This window comes from Ambystoma mexicanum, chromosome 10 (assembly GCF_040938575.1).
Source record: "Ambystoma mexicanum isolate Mex_15411 chromosome 10, UKY_AmexF1_1, whole genome shotgun sequence".
Classification (NCBI taxonomy): Eukaryota; Metazoa; Chordata; class Amphibia; order Caudata; family Ambystomatidae; genus Ambystoma; species Ambystoma mexicanum.
The window spans coordinates 714,624,308-714,643,626 of record NC_090932.1 but is presented as its reverse complement, the minus strand read 5'-3'; positions in this window follow the sequence as shown (position 1 = coordinate 714,643,626).

Below are 19,319 nucleotides of genomic sequence, written 5' to 3'. Positions count from 1 at the left end.
GTAGGCATGAACCTCCCAAAAGGAATACCATTCACAAGGATGTGGTCCCCATGTAGGAGATACACAGCAACCATGGTACAGCAAGTATCACGGACAGTGACCCATTCACAAGGTGTATCCCCACCACCGTGTGCCAGCACGTTCAACACCCATGTAAGAACATATCCACAAAAGGTCTGCCACACACTCCACATATCATACATGCAAAGCATGCAGATGTCTGGGTCAAACACCCGGGGCATGCTACAGAGCAGTGGCAGTAAGGCTTCTTTGAAGAGTGCTTCCCACTGAATGTCACACCAATAGTCCCATGACTTGCAGGGCATCCCTCATGTGACAGAAGAGGATACGCATAAAACAACGGGCCATCCCTACATTGGCACACATTCCCTTGCACAGCCATCAAGTACATGACAACAATGGCCAGACTAGGTACACATATCCAACACTTGAGATTCATACTTAAACATGATGCCACTATGGCATCATACTGCCTGTCACACAAAGAAGGCCACCGAGGGGTGGTTTGTCACTGTGACCCCATTGAACATTGCATACACTGCATGAGAACACACCCTACAACTTCCAACAAGAGAAATGATGCACTGTTTTCTATCTCGCAAACAGGCACACAAGACCATCAGGTCCCCATGGAGGGCACCAGTGGGTCCAGCACACCTGTACCACCAAGTACAAAGAAGGGAGCAATCCATGTCACACCCAGAGAGTACATTCCCCAGAAGGAGACCTTCCAGACATCCCAGTCCAAGGGTCCTGCTGCTGTCACCTCTGGGGACACAGGCACACCTGCCACAGGTGTGGCAGTGGAACAGGACACTGCAGTGGGCATCAGCACCAAACCCTCTGTCACAGCAACACCTGACACTGGCACTCCTCTCTCCTCCTCTCCAGCTGCCCCTGTGAGAGAGATGTCTCAGGGATAATTCCCCCCTGTCCAGACACTCACCCATGCAGTCTTCCCCCCCCTTGCCTTCTCGCTGTGCCCTCCATTGGCATTTTACAGAGGACACTGAATCACAGCCATGTGATGATTAGCTGCCTGATGAGCAGGTGTCTGGGTGCCAGGAAATGCACATGCATCCCTCAGCAAGGCCAGTTCCACAACACAACATGGATGACATCTGTGAGAGGCTGACACAGATTGAGTGGTGGCAGAAAACTATGAAGTGCATGGCGGAGGTGCAACAGTCTTATGCACAGGCAATCAGTGATGTGTGCTCCATGTCTCCCGATGGGTGTCTAGTGCCATGGACTGACTGTGTCACTGTGCTGCTGCAGGAACTGCAAGTACCACCCTTGTGAGCCGAAGGGTATGGGAGTTGTGTGTGCAAATGTTGGCCACCAACAAAAACATCTCCAGGGCCATTACCCTAACCCTTCAGCATGCTTGAGCAGTCAAATGGGCAGTTCCATTTCAGCCACCCCTACTGAGGGATTTGTGTCTAGCAAGCCAACGAGGCTTTCTCAGCGCTGCACCTCTCGTGTTGCTTCTCCCACAACGGAGCGTGCCAAAATGGACACATGTATTTCACAGACTGCAAGGGTATTGTGTTGGGGTTGAGGGTTGAAGCATTACATACAAGTCAGCTGGAAGCAATGCTAGGACATTTATTTTTGTGTGAATGTGTCTTATCTATATTTGACCATGCACAATTGTGAGCAGCATGTGATTATCAATGAGATCTGTAATTAATGCATATTAGCTATTGCTGCACCAGGTGTCCATTCCTTCCCTCCTCCTGCTCACTGTGTGACAGCACTGCATCTGCAGGTAGTAAATTGTTGTCTTCTGGAGGTGGCCTGTCCTCGTCAGGGGACAGGAGGACATTTCACCTAAGCCAGATGTTGTGCAGCATGGCACAGACATGAAATAATGTTGTCCAACCAACTGTGGCCTGTGCATCCTCTCTGGTCTGGTGTAGGCACAGTAAATGAGCCTTCAACAGGGCAAAGGTTGGCTTGATGCAGAGCCTGCATGTAGTCCACCTCTTGTGGCATCTGTGGAGTCTGCAGGTGTGTATTCAGCCGTGGTAGTTGGGGGTGTCCAGGCCCACCTACAAGGGCAAAGGTCATAGGTGTCCATTACAGTGCATTGTGGATTTGTTTCCTTTTACAACGGCATGTTGATGGACACTGTGTGCATGTATTTTACGAGTATTGTCAGACGACATGTCTCACTATCACAACACTTGCATGTGGAGTCATTTGCTATTTGCTCTGTCATGTAACACCATGCACACAGCTCACGGCCAGCACTTGTCACTTTTAGGGTCTGTGATTTTCATGGCAGGGTGCCATGGTACCTATGTCGGGCCTGCACAATGGTCTCATGGATGTGCCTTGATGGTTGATCTGTTTTACTGCTGCAGGTTTGTGTTGTTGCTGTCTATTCCATGCTGGCTTCATATACACAGTTACTGGAATACATGGCATTATTACTGCAAGTGTTGCATTCCTTCTGTGCAGTGTTGAACTTTGTTGTTCCATGAATATTGATGTATAATGTTGCATTGTGGTTCCTGTAGTCAGCTGTGTGTGTTGCTAGCCTGTTGGGTAATATACATTGGCTACTTACTACAGCATTGTTCATCCTGTCTAAGTCCGGTGGGTTGTAGGCTGCCATTTGTGCAGTGAGAGGGCAGGTTCTGCATGTACAGGGTCTTAACAACAGGGCATGCATTATTCTGCTGTGGGTATGCACCCCCTTCACATTGCTTTTCTGTAGCAGCAAGATAAATGTGTGTGATGGCACTTGTACTCACCCAATATACACATCCATTAAAGTATGTGCCTGTCCCTGCGTCCAGACAGTGTGTTATTGCATAGGAACATTATTTCATAGATGGAACCAGGAAGGTGGCACAGCAGTGTGTAATGTAGAGGTCTGGATCACAAGGACACCTGGACAGTCACTGAGTGGTAGTACTTCCTGTAGTGGTAAACCACTTCATGTGCCTGGGGGGTCACCAATGCCACATGGGTGCAGTCCAGGGCTGCAATGATGTTTGGCATGTGTTAAACAGCATACAACCATGCCTTCATGACATGCTCCTATGCCGGTGGGTGGGCAGAGAGATATACTGTGACACATGGCACAGGAAGGCTTTCAGCACCTGTCCAGGCATGATTGAAAATGTTGGCTGCAACATCCTGTGCAGCAAGGCCACAGAGTGCTGAAAGGTGTCAGTACCCAGGAATTGCAGGATGGACACAAGCTTTAGCTGTGGGGGTACAACTGTCCTGATGTTAATCCTGCTCTCAATGTCCCCTGGATTATGGTGAGCAGCTCACCTATGGTGTGCCTGTTGAGCCGAAACAGGGTTACCAGATGGATGTCCTTGAGGTTCCAGGGAGAGGGCCTGACCCTGGGTATGGGCATTCAGTTTCCATGGTATCTCCTACTCCTCCCCTGCACCCTGATTTTCCTGCCTGCGTAGGTCCATGAGCAGCGTGATCATCTGCATATCCCAGCTCGCAATGGCTAGTGTCAGCATATTGTTGGAAAGGGTGTTTGGGGACGGTGTGTGCCTTTTGTGGATTGGGTGCACCCGTGGATTCATTTGTGGCACCTGTCATCTATGTGTCCGAGCCATCGAATGGGAGCATCACCAAGCTTTGAAGGCATATATGAGCAGCAGAAATGTCTTTATGTAAGTCTGCAATGTATACATTAAATGACAAGGGTGCAAATACCCACACCTGTTTCAGGCCTTTGTTACTACCAATTGAATTAGACAACGCAGCAGAATTGTCAGTATTGCAGTACTAAGATGTTAGAAGTAGTGTTGTGGCCAGGATGGAAGCCTGCCTGGTACATGTGCAGTAAGTGGAGCATATCTACCCACATGCTTAGGTCCTTGAGTAACATATTGGCAAAGAGCTTGCTCGAAGTGTCTAGCATTGCCAACATATGGTACTTTGTAGGCTGAGAACGAGAGTCTTTTTTGTGCACTGGGATGATAAGCGACTTTTTCCATGAAAGGGGATCTTGCATAGTAAATGCTACCTTCTGGAAAAGCGTTTTCAAAAGCGGGACCCAGCCCCAAGGATCTCTCCTAAAGATTAACAGCAAGTCAGTAAAGATTTCTTTCGGTAAAACATTCAATAAAACCTTAAACAAATCGAAAATAAAAAAGATAAATATCTCAATAATATACATGGTACATATTACAATAGATAAAATCAAGTTAAAAATAGATAAGATCAGAGGCCTGGGAACATTATGCCTATAGATAACAACAGGGGGTGTTGCTAGGTCTGGAAAAGATCCGGGGCTATGCTAATTTAGGGACTGTCGTAACTCGGGGCTAGCTATTGCCTTTTGGTTGTATGCTCTGAGATTCTATCCAGGGCTGCAACCAAAAGACACGGGGCTATAGCCCCCTAAGCCCCCCACCCACCCCTAGCAACGCCTCTGGATAACAAATCTCTAAGATACATAGTACACAATAAAATAGATATAAACATATCTAAAGTGCCGAACCCTAGACAGCATTTTGAACATGGCTAATTGAATCTGATGACTAATTGAATCTCATAATGTGTTATCGTTCAGTGGCAATTGTATCTTGGATAGGTGCTTCTTTCTACATTGCAGGTCTGATTGTCTAAAATAAAATGTCCACAATAGTGGAATCAAGGTACGTTTATGAATGTTATCGTACCGATGACAAAAAAAATGCAGCTAGTTTTCAGGACTATCATTTCACAATTCACAAGTGATGTCAGTTGATCTAGGGACCAGCCAATTGCAGTCACTGACCTTAGAGGTAAAGGTAGTTTTGATAACTCAAAACCAACTAATTTAAGAGATTGGATTTAGTTATTGTTTCTTACTGCATTCTTTGAATTCATTAAGCATCAGTCAAAAAATGTTGGAGCCGTTTGTGGCAAGAGTCCGATACATCAACTGCATTGGACAGTACAAGCCAAGGCTTTATATATTCACAGCCAGTTCTTGTATCTCATTTCCAGATTGCATAACAGGCTTGCTTGTTCAGCCAGACATATCTCTGCATTCCTTGTGAGGCTTCTAATGCAGTTTTGCAAAAGTTTGCCTTTGTTCTGCTATAATGGCATCATACAAAGTGAATAATCGGTTATGAGTGGAAAAACCCACTTGTTGTGTTTCGTTCCAAAAAACCAGCAATGCTGGGAAAAATCTCAGTGATCTCATCTATACTACAACATTCAAATTCCTGAGTCAAACAATAATGTTGACTCAATAAGTAGTCATTACATTTTGTTGAATTGCCCTACTTCCATATAATTTGATTTCCATCAGAAGCAACCTTGTACTTACCAGAGGCCTTTCTAGAAATCTCATTTGGACAGGACCCTAAAGTCAAGTACCGAGTGCTTAGCAGAATGACTAATAAAAACATAATCAATGGTACTTGACATAGTGCGACTGTGCCATATAGGCTTTGTATACATTTGTTTTTTTTAACTCCCTGCTATAGTTTGTAAAATCCCAAGCCATGTGTAAAGTTCTCCCATTTGCGTCCCTGCATAATTTGCGGAGTTAGTCTAGGTTCAAGAAAACTAATGGATGGGTGTGCCCTTAATTCACGGACACCCTGGGTCAATGGAATGAAGAAAAACAAGCAGGTGGTGCCTCACGAACGCAAAACAAAATATACTATTATTTTGTTTCAATATGGCACCTATTCACACCGTATTGTATGTGAACAAATGATATATGTAGGGTTAAAGGCTAATAACCATCCACATCATTTTTTATCATAAACATTATTCAATGTATTTTTAAGGTCAAGAATACTCATAACATACAGAAGCGGATAACATTCACAAACAATACAAGACACAATATGCAACAAATATAAAAACAATGACATGAGTCAATCATTGTGCAAAGACATAAATACAGTGCAACAAAGGGAACAGCATATATACAAATCTCAGTTCATATACAAGACCATTGTCCGTCTCTATTATACATCTAGTGTTTTTTTCAAAATACAGCATACTAGTGCATAACAATCCAAAACAAGAACACATGCTATTCCTACTATTTAGGCCTCATTTTCACGTTGTATAGATCATACAATATATCTATGGTCCAGATTGCCCATTCACTACTCTCTATGGTTTAATGTCAAACCATCCATAGTGGACAAAAAAGTCAACTATGAAGTGGTTATAAGAGCTTGCAATCCGTGTTACTCTGATGTTCCCAGTGGTATACATATGAGGTGGTGATAAGAGCTTCAAAACCAAGTTACTCTAAAGTTACCTGTTGTATGACTATTTCAAAAACCAACCTTCAGAAAATAGTTTTGATGGGAAAAAAGCACATTTGTCAAAATTGTCTCTCCCACTCAGGACCTAAAGCACCACTCTGCGTCTTCTCTTACTTCACTTCTAGGTAGAGGTGGTGGCTCATGGGGGAATCCGTAATTCTGTTTCCCTGGTTCAAATGATCTCCTTTCAATTCAGGGCATGAATAGTCACCATCGTCATCTTATTAAATGAGCAGAATAAAGACCAAATTTCCTCGGTCTTGGAGTCCCCCAACTCGGCTTCCCTCGCATGCAAGACGCCAAATCACAGGCACAGATAATCATATCCAACGTGGCACCATTTTGTCAGAATATGGCATTTGTGATAACATGGATGTCGAATGCAGTATCTGGATTCCCCGCTAGATAACACCATTCTGAAGACCTACTTCACATTGCAGCACTCAGATATCCTCCCTGTGCTGATGCTGTCCATTCCCTTGTGTGGTCCTCGGTGCTTTACTGCCTCAATCCTTGTTTCTGCTTTCCCTACTCACTTCAGTCCAGTTACCTTCATGATTACCCTCCCGCTCCATTTCTCCACTACTCTGTGGGTCCTGGAATTATCTTGGGATCCCTCTATGTTAAACTTCTGCATGCCTTCATCCAGCTGAACCTGTTCATCTGAGAATCATTGTAGCTCGTTGAATCCAGCTCCTCTTACAGAGTTTTCTTCCACTAGAGGGTTTCCCTTGGGTGGCCACCTTGGGGAGACCTGGTCTACCTGTTATAAATCCACTGGGTATCCTGATCTTCCATTATAATCCATCACATGTTGCCTGTACACATCTCTTGCTACCGAAACTCCTCACAGATTAGTGACAGAGATTCTATATTACATTGTTGTTGTTTGAAATCTTTAACAAAGACTTTGAACTGAAAAAACTTTACATGTGTTTTTCGTTTAATGACCACACCTTCACAGCCCTCCTCCCCTCCTTTCCCAAGAGTTCTTAGAAAAACTCAAGCTGCATCAAATCATTTTGAGATTCTTTTCTGCTACAACCCCACCTACATTTAGTTATGTCCGCTAGACCAGCCTTCCCACACTGCGTTTCCCACTATATCCCAAAAAAGCAAGATTATTTACACCATTACACTTCTCTTGTCTTGTGTCTCACTTCTGTGTCTCATTTGGGGCACATATTGAGCCCCACTAGGACATTGGCGGTAGCCGTGCCGGTAATTACCGGCTCGGCTGCCGCCGGAGTTGTTTTTTTATCGTCAATGGGGATGTACCGGCGCATTCCAGCCCCGGCAGACTCAGTACATCCCCATTGCCGGCAGCCGGTATTAATTACTCCCCATTCCCATTTGAGCCCCAGAGGGCTCAATGGGAATGGGGAGGTCGGATGCACCGGCACCATTCGTGAATGGTGCCGGTGCATCCGACATGCTCTGCTCGTGGGTGACGGTATGCCCACCAGGTCACACCTGGCAGGCAGAAAGTCACCCATGAGCAGAACTCGTAGCTTACCAGCGCCGTTACTACCGGACTGGCAAGCTTATTTTTCGTTTACTTTCTCCCTTGCTTACTTCATTCATTTGGATCTACTTGGGGTATTTGTTTTACCATTTTTTACTGTGAATACGTTTTTCTGTGTATTTTTGAAATGTTGCATTGAAAAATGATGAACGTTAACTCAGATTAGCTAATTGTATATTCACTAAAGCAAAGCCCTGAAGATGGTTATAGACCGAAATGCATCGGCATAAGTGCTTATTGATGAATTAACCCTTGCTTTTCGAGTTGCCTCGCTACATGAAAACTGAATTTGTGATACTTTACCTAGAAATGTGAATTAAACATTTCTCATGATAAAACTATCTACAGTCTCAGTACATTTATGAAATGATATTAACATTTTGATGACTATTTGGATTTAATTGGGCAACCCTGCCGAGGGTCAACTGTGAGCTCCGGTCTTAAGTTGGGTATAGTTACCTTGCTTTTTCTTCTAAATTGTTCAATGAGATCCAGATGCCACAGGATCTCTTATAAACTGGAAGCTCCAGGTCAAAGTTTCTATGAAAAAAACTGGAAATTAATTGAAGATAATTTATTTAATTGCTGTAGTTGAAATCACAAGTGGTGCTCACCGATACTTTGTACTTCTTAAGCTTATAATGAGGCCCATTCACTCATTTTTCTTTATTCATTGATTTATTAATATTGTAGAGCACACAAAAACCCAAAGGCGTCAAGGCACTGTGAGTATAGAGGCAGGGTTACAGATACGTACAAGTCAGGTATGCGCATGGGGTTCCAAGTCAGATCAATTCAGTTAAACTGAAATCTTTCAAGCTTTTTTTCTGAAGATAGTCAGAGAGTTCTCCATTTTGAGGTGGGCTGGGAGGGAGCTCCAAAGTGCAGTGGTTTGGGTGGGGACGATGATCCTCCTGCCCTGGTTCTTCTGAAGTGAAGTGTGTGCAGAAGGCTGGCATAGGCAATCTAGTGGGTCTTGAAGAAGTTGGTTTGGTTATACACTCTGAGAGGTATTGGGAAACAGCAATGCGAAAAAGGTATCAGGTGCCCCTCTCTCAAAAGAACACGGCATGATAACCTGTTCAGTGGTTTTTAACCACTTTGAGAGTTCGCAGCCATCTGCTTTTTGCTCACTGTACCTTGCACAGATGGGAAATACCAATTTGCATATCAGTCTTTGTCCCGCCCACATGGGCAGTCCAGCACCGAAATGCTGTGGCAATTCCTCTCTGAACAAGGGTACCAACAGCAACCCCATACACGCGTTTCAGCCTTGTTGGGCCCCATCAGTGAGGTGAAGCTGCGCCTCTCTGAGCACAGTGAGCAGGGAGTCCACGTCTGGTTTCCCCAAGGTCCGGAAGTTGGATTGGCAGGGGCTGAGCAGGTGGTGGATTTCTACGTGATTTTAGACCTGGATATAGGCAGCGCAGTCTATTATCTTCAAGTGGAAGGGGACAGAGGTGATAAGGCTATAGTTGGCGGGGGTGGCAGGGTCCAGCGAGGGTTTCTTCAGGAGGGGTGATCCAGGCTTCTCTCATGGAGGATTGGATGGAACAGGAGTCAAATGATGCATTGATGATGGCAGTGATGAGACGGATCAGGTGCTCAGACCATTCTTTGATGAGGGGAGCTGGGCAGATGTCTGCTTTGCATTTGGAGACTTGAGGCTGCTGAGGCTCTTGGGTGGTGATGTGGCTGAATTTGAAGAGGTGGTGATGAGCAAGTGTATAGGTGGGGGAAAAAGGGGCTGATGTGGGGGCGTTGAAGGAGGCACGTTTGTGCTGGATTTTGGTTTGAAGAAGGGAGATTTGGTCTGAGAGGGCTTGCTGCATGCTATTGCACCAGGCATCATCTTTGGAGACAGTGGAGGGGGAGGGGCGGGGGACTGCAGCTCTCAGATGATTCAGAAGAGTTCACAAGAGTCAGATTTTGCGTTAGCAATTCTGGAGGAGTAGGCGGATGCTTTGGCGAGGTGGATGGCATTCTTATAGGCTTTGGCAATGGAGGCAAATCTGGTCTTGTTCTCAATGGAGGGGCATGTGAGCCAGTCACTTCTTGGAGTGGAGGGTGTGGAGCTTAGGTGTGTACCAGGTTTTGGTAGGAGAGGAGGGCTTGGTGGAATATTTCTTTAGGGGAGCAAGGGGATCCCCAGCCATGGTGAGTGTGGTTGTGTACAAGTTGACAAATTTGTTGATGTTGTTGCTGGCGGTGGTGGTGGGGTGGGGGTTGAGGAGTGGTAGGATGTGGTCACTGGTGAGGTTGTGGTTGCAGCAGGAGTAACTTGGTGGGGGCTGAAGGGGGCTGGGTGGCAGGTTGGCTGGCGGGGATGGAGAAGACCATGAGGTGGTGGACTGACCAGGCACATGAGGTGTTGGAAATGATGAGGGGATATCATATGACATGATAGGTTATTTATAACGCGCTTATTACCCAGAAGTTTCTAAGCGCAGACCCAGGAATCGCACCTGTGTTGCTCTGTGTTGTCTAGCTTCTAAGACGAGCACATTGCCCCTGAGCTATCCTCACGAGACAATAGCAGTTATGGTCAAGCAGCATGTCCAGGGTGCGACTGAGGTGGTGTGTGGGGTTGAGGATCATTTGAGAGAAGTTGAGTCCACAGTGGAGGATAGGGATGTGGCCTTTTTGTCAGACGGGTCCCTGTAACCTAGGTTGCAGTCGCCTACGGTGAGGCATGTGGTATGGGGTTTAATGTTGTGCCCTGTAACCTAAGTTGAAGTCACCTGCGGTGAGGCATGTGGTATGGGGTTTAATGTTGCACAAGGGGAGGTAGGAGAGTTCATCCTTGAAGGAGGAAGTGGGGCCTGCTGGATGGTAGATCAAATGGATGTTGAGGGTGCTGGTGGCAGACTGGCAGTTCGTGATGGGTGGTGTGGATGATTAGAGTTTTTTGGGGCCATAGGGTGGTTGTGCTCATAGGTGGGCATCACAGGATGACGATGAAGGTGGATGGGTGCCAGTGGGGTGTTGTGTGCAGAGGCGGGTGTTGCTGGATGCTGTAGCAGGTGGCCAGTGGGGGGTTTGTGCATAGGCGGGCATTGCACGATGCTGGCGTAGGCGGGTGAGTGGGTAATCGTGCGCAAAGATGGGTGTTGCGCGATGCTGACATAGGTGGCTGAGTGGGGAGTCGTGTGTATAGGCGGGTGTTGCGCAATGCTGGTGTAGGTGGCTGGAGACCAGAGGGGTGTTGTGCGAATAGGCAGGCATTGCGGGGGCTGGTGCAATTGGCATGGGGCCAGTTGGGAGTTGCGAGCATGGCGGGAGTTACAGGGGGCTGATGTAAGTGGATGCAGACAGACGTTTGGCATCAGGGGTGTTTGCGACAGGGGTGGAGGGCTGGGTGGAGAGGTGAAGGGTGGTAGGAAGTGGGTGGGTGGGCAACAGTGGATGAGGGAAGCACAATATAGGTGGATGAAGAGCAGCGAGCCAACACGAAGGGGCATACCTTGGACTTTAGGGGTGGATAGTAGGCAAGTGTGAGTGCTGGGGGTGGACAAAGGCTTGCAGTGGTTAAGGTTGATAGGACGAGCATTGCAACATGTTGGAGGGATGCAGTTGTAGTCATGACAATTAGGAGTGCACCGTGCACTTGTAGTGCCAAACACTTGTGGCGCACAACAAGACACCCTTGGTCTGCGTAGGTTTGGCCACAGAGGGTTCGGTAGCCCAGTTTTAAAGGAAGGAAGGTGAAAGCGTCCAGGTGTAGGTTGCGTGGCATAGTCATAGAGAGAGTCAATCAGGCAGCATAACCTGCATACCTGCAGCACCTAACACTGTGCCCTTGGCCTGCGTGGGCTTTGATGCAAAGGGTTTCGTAGGCCGGTTTTAAATGCAGGAAGGCATTAAGCATTGATGTGTGGGGTGCCTGCCGTAGTCTCAGCAAGCATCAATCGAGCAGCGTAACCTGCGGCGCACAAAACCTCACCCTTGGCCTGCGTGGATTTTGCACACAAGGGTTCTTTAGGCCAGTTTTAAAGGCAGGAAGGCATCAAGCCTTGAGTCATAGGGTGCATGGCTAGTCACACTAAGTATTGATTGGGCAGCATAACCTGCAGACCAGCAGCGCACAACACTGCGCACTTGGCCTTTGATGGCTTTGCTGCAGAGGGATTGGTAGGCCGGTTTTAAAGGCAGGAATGCGTCAAGCATCAAGGGGTATGGTGCGTGACGTAGTTGTAGTGAGCGTCGATCGGCAGCGTTTTTGAATTTTAAACTGATGGTTAAAAAAAAAACATAATCTAGTACTCTATACAGGAAACCAACCACCACAAATATCTATCCACAAACCAAATGTCATCCCAAATCAATTAAGTGGAGTAATGACTTTGAGGAATTTCTTTGGGCTGTGTTAACTGCATCCCAGATAATGATTATAAAATCAATTGCAGCTAGTGTGAAGAAGATCACCAGCCAGACAATAGCTGAAGAGAATCATTAGTTGTTCTTGTGTGATAGAACTTAACAAAGGCAAAAGTGATCTGTAATTCACTAAATAGAGAAACGGATTGAACCACACTTCCCAGCTCTCCCGGTACTGAAATTCCAGCTGGTGGCATGTTAGCGCCGGCGTGTTTGCTGAGGCCGGTTGACGCCGGATATAAGTGCCCACCGCATTCCTGCAACTCTGTGTATGTGTATGAGTGTGCTCATTTATATATGTGCCATCAGCTTTGTGTTTCCTTATGTGCGTGTTTCATTACGGTTTGGCTTGATGCATGCCGTTTTGTCCCCAAGATATTTATTAGACTGCGCATTATTGTGCTCATGTCAGCTTCCAGGCAATAAGGACTGCCATTAGTCATCTCAGATAGTGATTTACATCTGCTTGGTACATTTCACCTTGTGTGTAGTGGAAATTCTCCACACAGTGTGTATGATCGATTTGTAGTACTTTTGAACAACAATTCCCAGCTCTCTCACACCTCAAATTCCCACTGGTGGTGCGTTAGCGGCGGTGCATTTACAGAGGCCGTTTGACGCTGGTTTGCATCCGGCTTGCTTCCGGTGGACAATCCACTCTCTATTTTGCCTGCAGTTAGGCACAGGGCATCCTGATTCATTTTTCATCCCCGGACCCTCTGCAATGACATCTTGACTCTCCCTGCTTGCATCCTTGGGATAAGACTGCTGCTCTTTTTGGAAAAGCACATCGGCGCTATCACGTTCTGCATTGTTTGGTGCTTAAATGTGCAGCATGTTATTGCGCACATGAATGAAGCACTCCGTTTACACCGGAGAGTTCCATTTAATCCTCTGACTTCCTATGTGCCTTCCGAGCCGGCACCAGCCCCTGCTGCCTTCTGTTTCAGCGGACTTTCATCATGGCCGCAGCATTTTTCCACCTGCCTGAAGCCTTTGTGCCTGGCCCAGATCCCGATCCCCATTGGCTGCACTTTGCTTGTTTAAGCCAGTTAGAGTAACCGGGAGGTGGGATCTGGCCATTGCAACTAAAGCCCTCAATGAGGCACAGAAGCTGCACTCTTTCTTCATCCCATGGACACTCTGCAATGACATCATGCCTCACCCTGCCTGCATTTTATGGGGTAAGCCTGCTGCTCTTTTTTTAGAAAACGCACAATGGTGCGATCACGTTCTGCATTGTTTGGTGCTTAAAAGTGCAGTGTGTTTTTGCGCATGTGAAGGAAGCCCTCCGTTTACACCGGAAAGCTCCATTTCATCCTCTGACTTCCTTTTTGCCTTCCAATCAGGTACCTTTCCCTGCTGCCTTCTGTTTCATCGGTCTTTCATCATGGCCACAGCATTTTTCCACCTGCCTGAAGTCTTTGTGCCTGGCCCAGCTACCGGCCCCCATTGGTTGCTCTTGGCTTGTTTAAGCCAATGAGAGCAACTGGGAGGCAGGAGCCGGCCATTGCAATTAAGGCCCTCAACTAAGGCCCCTCTCTGCTCCCTGTCCACTACCAGAATGCTAGAGTTCTTTTTTCTCTTTTCACTCCTCCACTCAAACTTCCTCAAGTTTGTACTTCACTCTGCTTGATTCTGGACTTTCCAAAACACTCCTCCATAACTATTTGTTCATTCCCTACTCTGGACATGCTTCTACCATCTCTTGCCTCAGCCCCCTTCTCTGCTTGCACCCTATGTTTGCCCTTCTGATTATACTGTTTGTTCACACCCATAGCCAACTTCTGTATAAGGGTGTTTCTCAGGTGCGGCTGTCTTTTTGATACATTTAACTATTTCAATTCTGGCTGTGTTTTTGATGCATTCAGCTATTTCAATTCTGGCTGTATTTTTGATGCATTTAGCTATTTCAAATCTGGCTTTATTTTTGATGCATTTAGCTATTTCAAATCTGGGTGTGTTTTTGATGCATTTAGCTATTTAAAATCTGGCTGTGTTTTTGATGCATTTAGCTATTTCAGATCTGACTGTGTTTTTGATGTATTTAGCAATTTAAATTCTGGCTGCATTTTCAATACATTAAGCTATTTCTATTATGGCGTTGTTTTTGATGAATTTATCTATTTCAATTCTGGCTGTGTTTTTGATGCATTTAGCAATTTCAATTCTGGCTGTGTTTTTGATGCATTTAGCCTACTTGCTATCACCTTCTGCCCATCCTTACCTCTCTTTCTATCCTTTTGGAAACCCTCCCTTGGTCACCTGCACACTTGCCTTTTATACCTCACCCCCTGCCGCTTGCTTGAGATGTCTGTCTCCCTCCTACTGATGTCCCCTCCTTTCTCCTCTACCCTCTCCCTTCACTGCCTCATCCTTAGCACTTTGACCTTTTTGTTAGCAGCTTGTTTGTGCCCCCTCATCCCTAATTTATTTTCCTCCATCTCCCCATCCAGCACTTTCTGAAATGTTATCAGGCCTAGTACGATAGTTGCTTGTTTTCTTCTTATCCTTTCTCCATGTCCCCCCCCAACTCTTGTTAAATTTCGGCACTACCTCAATTGTCATCAGGCCTAGTAAGGTAGCTGCTTGTCTGTTTCATTCTCCTTCCAACCCCCCTCCCCTCCTTATTTATGTCAAAGCTCTTGCACTATCAGAAATGTTGCCAGGCCGAGTATGATAGTTCTTTTCTCATTCTTAATTGTATTCAAGGACTTGTAAGAATGTCGCTGTATTTTTCTTTGTTTCCTCCCTACCTTGGAGCACACTGAAACACATTGGGCCTCATTACAAGTGAGGCGGAACAGGTTAATGGGACCCACTATAGGAGGCGGACCCGTTTAACCCGTTCCGCCTCATTACAAGCTCCCCTCTCGGGACCCAGTAAGTAACGCCTGGTCAAACCAGGCGTGCTCACTGGGTCCCGCGAGGGGAAGAGGGAGCAAACAACGGGCTGCTCGTAATCGGCCCGTTGTTTGCTCCCTCCCCCACTCCCATTCAGCCCTATGGGGGCTGAAATGGGAATGGGGAAGGTCCAGGCCCGGGTTCCTGGATAGTGGAATTATCGGGCCCTCCGAACTCGGAATGGCCCGGTAATTCCCCATTCTGGGAACCCGACCCGATTTTGGTGGCAGCCATGCCGCCAAAAGTGGCATGGCTACCGCCAAAATCGTAATGAGGCCCATTGTGTATAGGTGCTATATGAATAATCAATCAATCAATCCTAATCTTAGGGACACCGTAACCCTGTTTTTCTGTGTGTATTGCCATGGGCCCCAGACCTAAAACCGGCTTACATAACACCTACGATGCCGCTTTTGAAACTCCACGAGGTCCATGCCACTTAAAAAAGGCCTTCCTGACCCCCCACTTGTTTTATCCCTTCTCAACACACGTTTTCTGATGTCTCATGGGGTGGAGGTTGAAGATCTCCTCACACACCCTTTCTATGACCTTCTGGCTATCACTGAGTCCTGGCTCAGTGACGCTATTCCAAATGAAGTCACATTAGTTGTTCCACGTGATTATGCAATCCTGCGGGCTGACCACAAAGATGCTAAGGTAGCGGGTGTTGCTCTGCTCCTTAAGGATAAATTCCAATGCCACCTTTCACCCCATAACCCCCCGACAACTGTGAATCACTGGTGGGCAAACTAAAAATCAATGTCAATACTATACTTACTATCATTATCACCTACCAGCCACCTAGACACCTCCCATTGTTTGAGGAACAATTGTTGCATCTTCTTAACAAGACCGCTAATAGAAATGCACTAGTAGTCCTACTGGGTGACTTTAACCTCTGGGCCAATGTGCCAACTGATAAAGCTGCCCAGTTACTGCTGGCTGCACTTAACACCATCGGTTTTACCCAACAAGTTAGGGAGCCCACCCACATAGGAGGCCATACTCTTGACTGGATATTACTTCACCAGGTGTCTGCCTCAACCCCATCTATTGTTTTGTGTCCCTGGTCTGATCATTCTCTGCTTACTCTCTCTGTCAATCTGTCCACCTCGTCCCCCAATGTGGATGTCATTCCCAGACAGTTTGTTAAGGCTAGACGTCTTAAAACTCTTACTCCTCAAAAACTTTCACAGACATTGAGTCTTAAACTAGGTGACACAGAAGACTACAATACCTGTCCTCTCTGCCCACGTAAAAAAACATCCTCGATTCAGTCATGGATGATCTTGCGCCCAATACCATCAGGTGTGTCAAGTCCGAAACTTTGTCCCATCACTGGTTTAATGATGACATTCTCACCCTTAGTCATCATAGGAGAGCAGCTGAATGTGCATGGCGGAAGCAGCCAACACCAGCTACGCTATCCCTGTACAAACTGGCAGTGAAAAATGTTAAGGCCGCCGTGCCCCAAGCCAAATCCACCTACTGTAACAATACAATTCTGCAAGATAAATCAAGTACCAAGTAACACTTTGCTATCCTTCAGGACTTTAATAACAACACCAACACCAAAATCAGCACACCCCACGATTCGGCATAGTGCCAAACAATTCATGACACCATCACAGCCAAAGTCACCTCCCATCTGCAGTCTAGCATTTCTCATAGTGCTTTTATCCCCACACCATTACCTGCTCTGTCCCTATCTTACACAGCGCCATGAACCACCCTGCCCCGTCCAAGCCCATCTTTTCTTTCACACCTTTTACGGTGGTGGAAGTTACTCAGATTATTGTCAACATGAAACCAACCACTTCTGTTCTTCTCAAGTTTATGCATCGGGTGGCATACCTCCAGTTGTAGAGATTCATTGAAGAAAATGCCATTCTAAGTCTGCACCAATCTGGTTTCCATGCTTGACACAGCGCAGTGACGGGCATGCTGGACCTGAAGTTCAACCTCTCTGCCATTATCGATCAATGTCAACCGCTCTCCTTATGTTACTCGAAATGTCAGCCACTTTCGATCTGGTCGACAACGAGCTGCTTGCATCCAGGTTGTAATCACTGGCTGGCTGTTCTAGTACCGCCACACAATGGATTGCCTTTTTTTGAGTCCTCACAATGCTAGAGTTGCCATTCACGATACCTGCTCATCCCCCACTCTACTCACCCGGGGTGTTCCTCAGGGATCATCACTCTCGCTCACTTTGTTCGATATCTATATTCTCCCCCTTTTTAAGATGCTTGATGGCCTGGGTGTCCGGTATACAAACTATTTATTTATTTATTTATTTGCATTTATCAAGCACGCTTGCAGCCCATAAGGCATCGAGGCACTGTTGCAGATGATAAGCAGACTAGATTTACAGGCGTGTGCCCAAGGGCTCATGGTTACACGGTAGCAACAAATATGCAGGGAATTGTTCAAACCAACTCGTGATAGATATTCTGTTTAGACAAAGAGTCTAGTTTTAATAGCCTTACGGAATGCTAGGTGTGATTCAATCAGTCTTAGGTGAGGTGGCAGGGCGTTCCAGTGCGTGGCTGCTTGGGTGGGGAAGCTGGAGCCTCCAGCGCGCACCTTTCGTGAAGTGGGTGTGACAATCGTGTTGGCATAGTGTGATCTTAGGGGTCTGGTGGCTGTGTGCCTGAGGATTCCGTCGGTCAGGTAAGGCGGGGCGAGCTCGTGGAGGCATTTGTGGGTGAGGGCAAGCGTTTTAAAGACAATTCTCTCTTTGACAGGGAGCCAGTGGGTAGTTCAAGGTCATCCTTGAACTATCAGGTATCTATGCCCAGGACTCCCAGGCCATCATTTCTTTCTACTCCACTATTAATTCTTGGATGGTGGCCAATTCAATTGCCCTCAATGATGACAAGGAAGAGATTCTTATCACCGCCTCTAGCCACATGCTGAAAAACCTTCCCCTGGAGTTTGCAAACTTTCTCATTACTAATACATCCATTCCTGTGGTCAAGAGCGTCCAAATGCTGGGTGTTACTCTTGACACCGAGCTCACCATGGGGCAGCACATAGCTAAGACCCGTGCCTCCTAGCCGCCGCCTTCATTAATTTGAGGCTTAACTATTGTAATAGTCTTTTGGCAGGTACTGCCCAGTCCAAACTCGCCGCCCTCCAGGTCACACAGAACGGGCTGTGAGAGCAGTGCTAGGCATTCCTAGACGGCAGTCCATCACTGAAGCCAGAAGAAATCTGCACTGGCTGCCTGTTAGGCACTGTGTCTCCTTTAAGAATCTGACTCTTACCTTTAAGTGCCTGACCTCACTGCGCCTGTCTATCGCTCTGAGCGCATCAAGCTTTATGTGCCCTCATGCTCTCTTCGCTCACTTGACCAGGCTAAACTCAGTCAGGCTAGATTTCGCCTAGCCAAATATGGGAAGACAAAATTCTATGTCTTGGCTCCTTCCACCTGGAACACCATCTCGTTTAATTTGAAAATGACCAAGTCTCTTGCTGATTTCATAAAGAAGTTGAAAACCTTCCTCTTCAATGCACCACCTACCTAATTTCCATTGCAATTGACGCTGCTCTTCTGTCTCCTGTTTACTGTTTGTTGTTTGTTTTTTGTGTGTGCCTTGAGGCCTTTGGGCAATCTGGTGTATTATCAAGAATTTAAATAAATAAATAAAATAAATCCACAGAATTGAAAAAAAAAAAAACAGTTGGGCAGATCACTCAATACAACAGGCTACCTACCAGCTTGTGACAAATCTTGCAGAAACGCTGGGCTGTCTTAAAACGTCATCAGGGCATTAGCCATTTTAGAGTCCCTTTAATTGTGGATAGATTGCCACAGTTAAAGTGGGCCTTCCTAACAAATCTCTGCCCACATCCTCGGCAACAAAGAGAACTGTCCAAGGATTTGGAAAGTCACATCCTCAGCATTTAAACATGTTAATGAACAGATCTCGGAACATGTTGACAGTCACAGTTGCAAAATTCCAGAATCTCATAGAGACACTTTCACCCAGCTAGATGGCTCCTAGAGATGTGCCACAGTACTGGCTTCCTGAAGTTGAAGGGTTTAAGGGCATGGTTGTGGCTTAGTTATTGTGTTTTATAAAAGTGGTGACAATCGTCACTTTAACCAAGATTGTTCTCTGGATTTCAATAGCAGAAAACTTAATCTTGATGTCCCTTTAACCAATGCATTTTCATTGCATTTCGAAAGATTTCTAAGGGAAACGTAACACGAACTTCCTGTT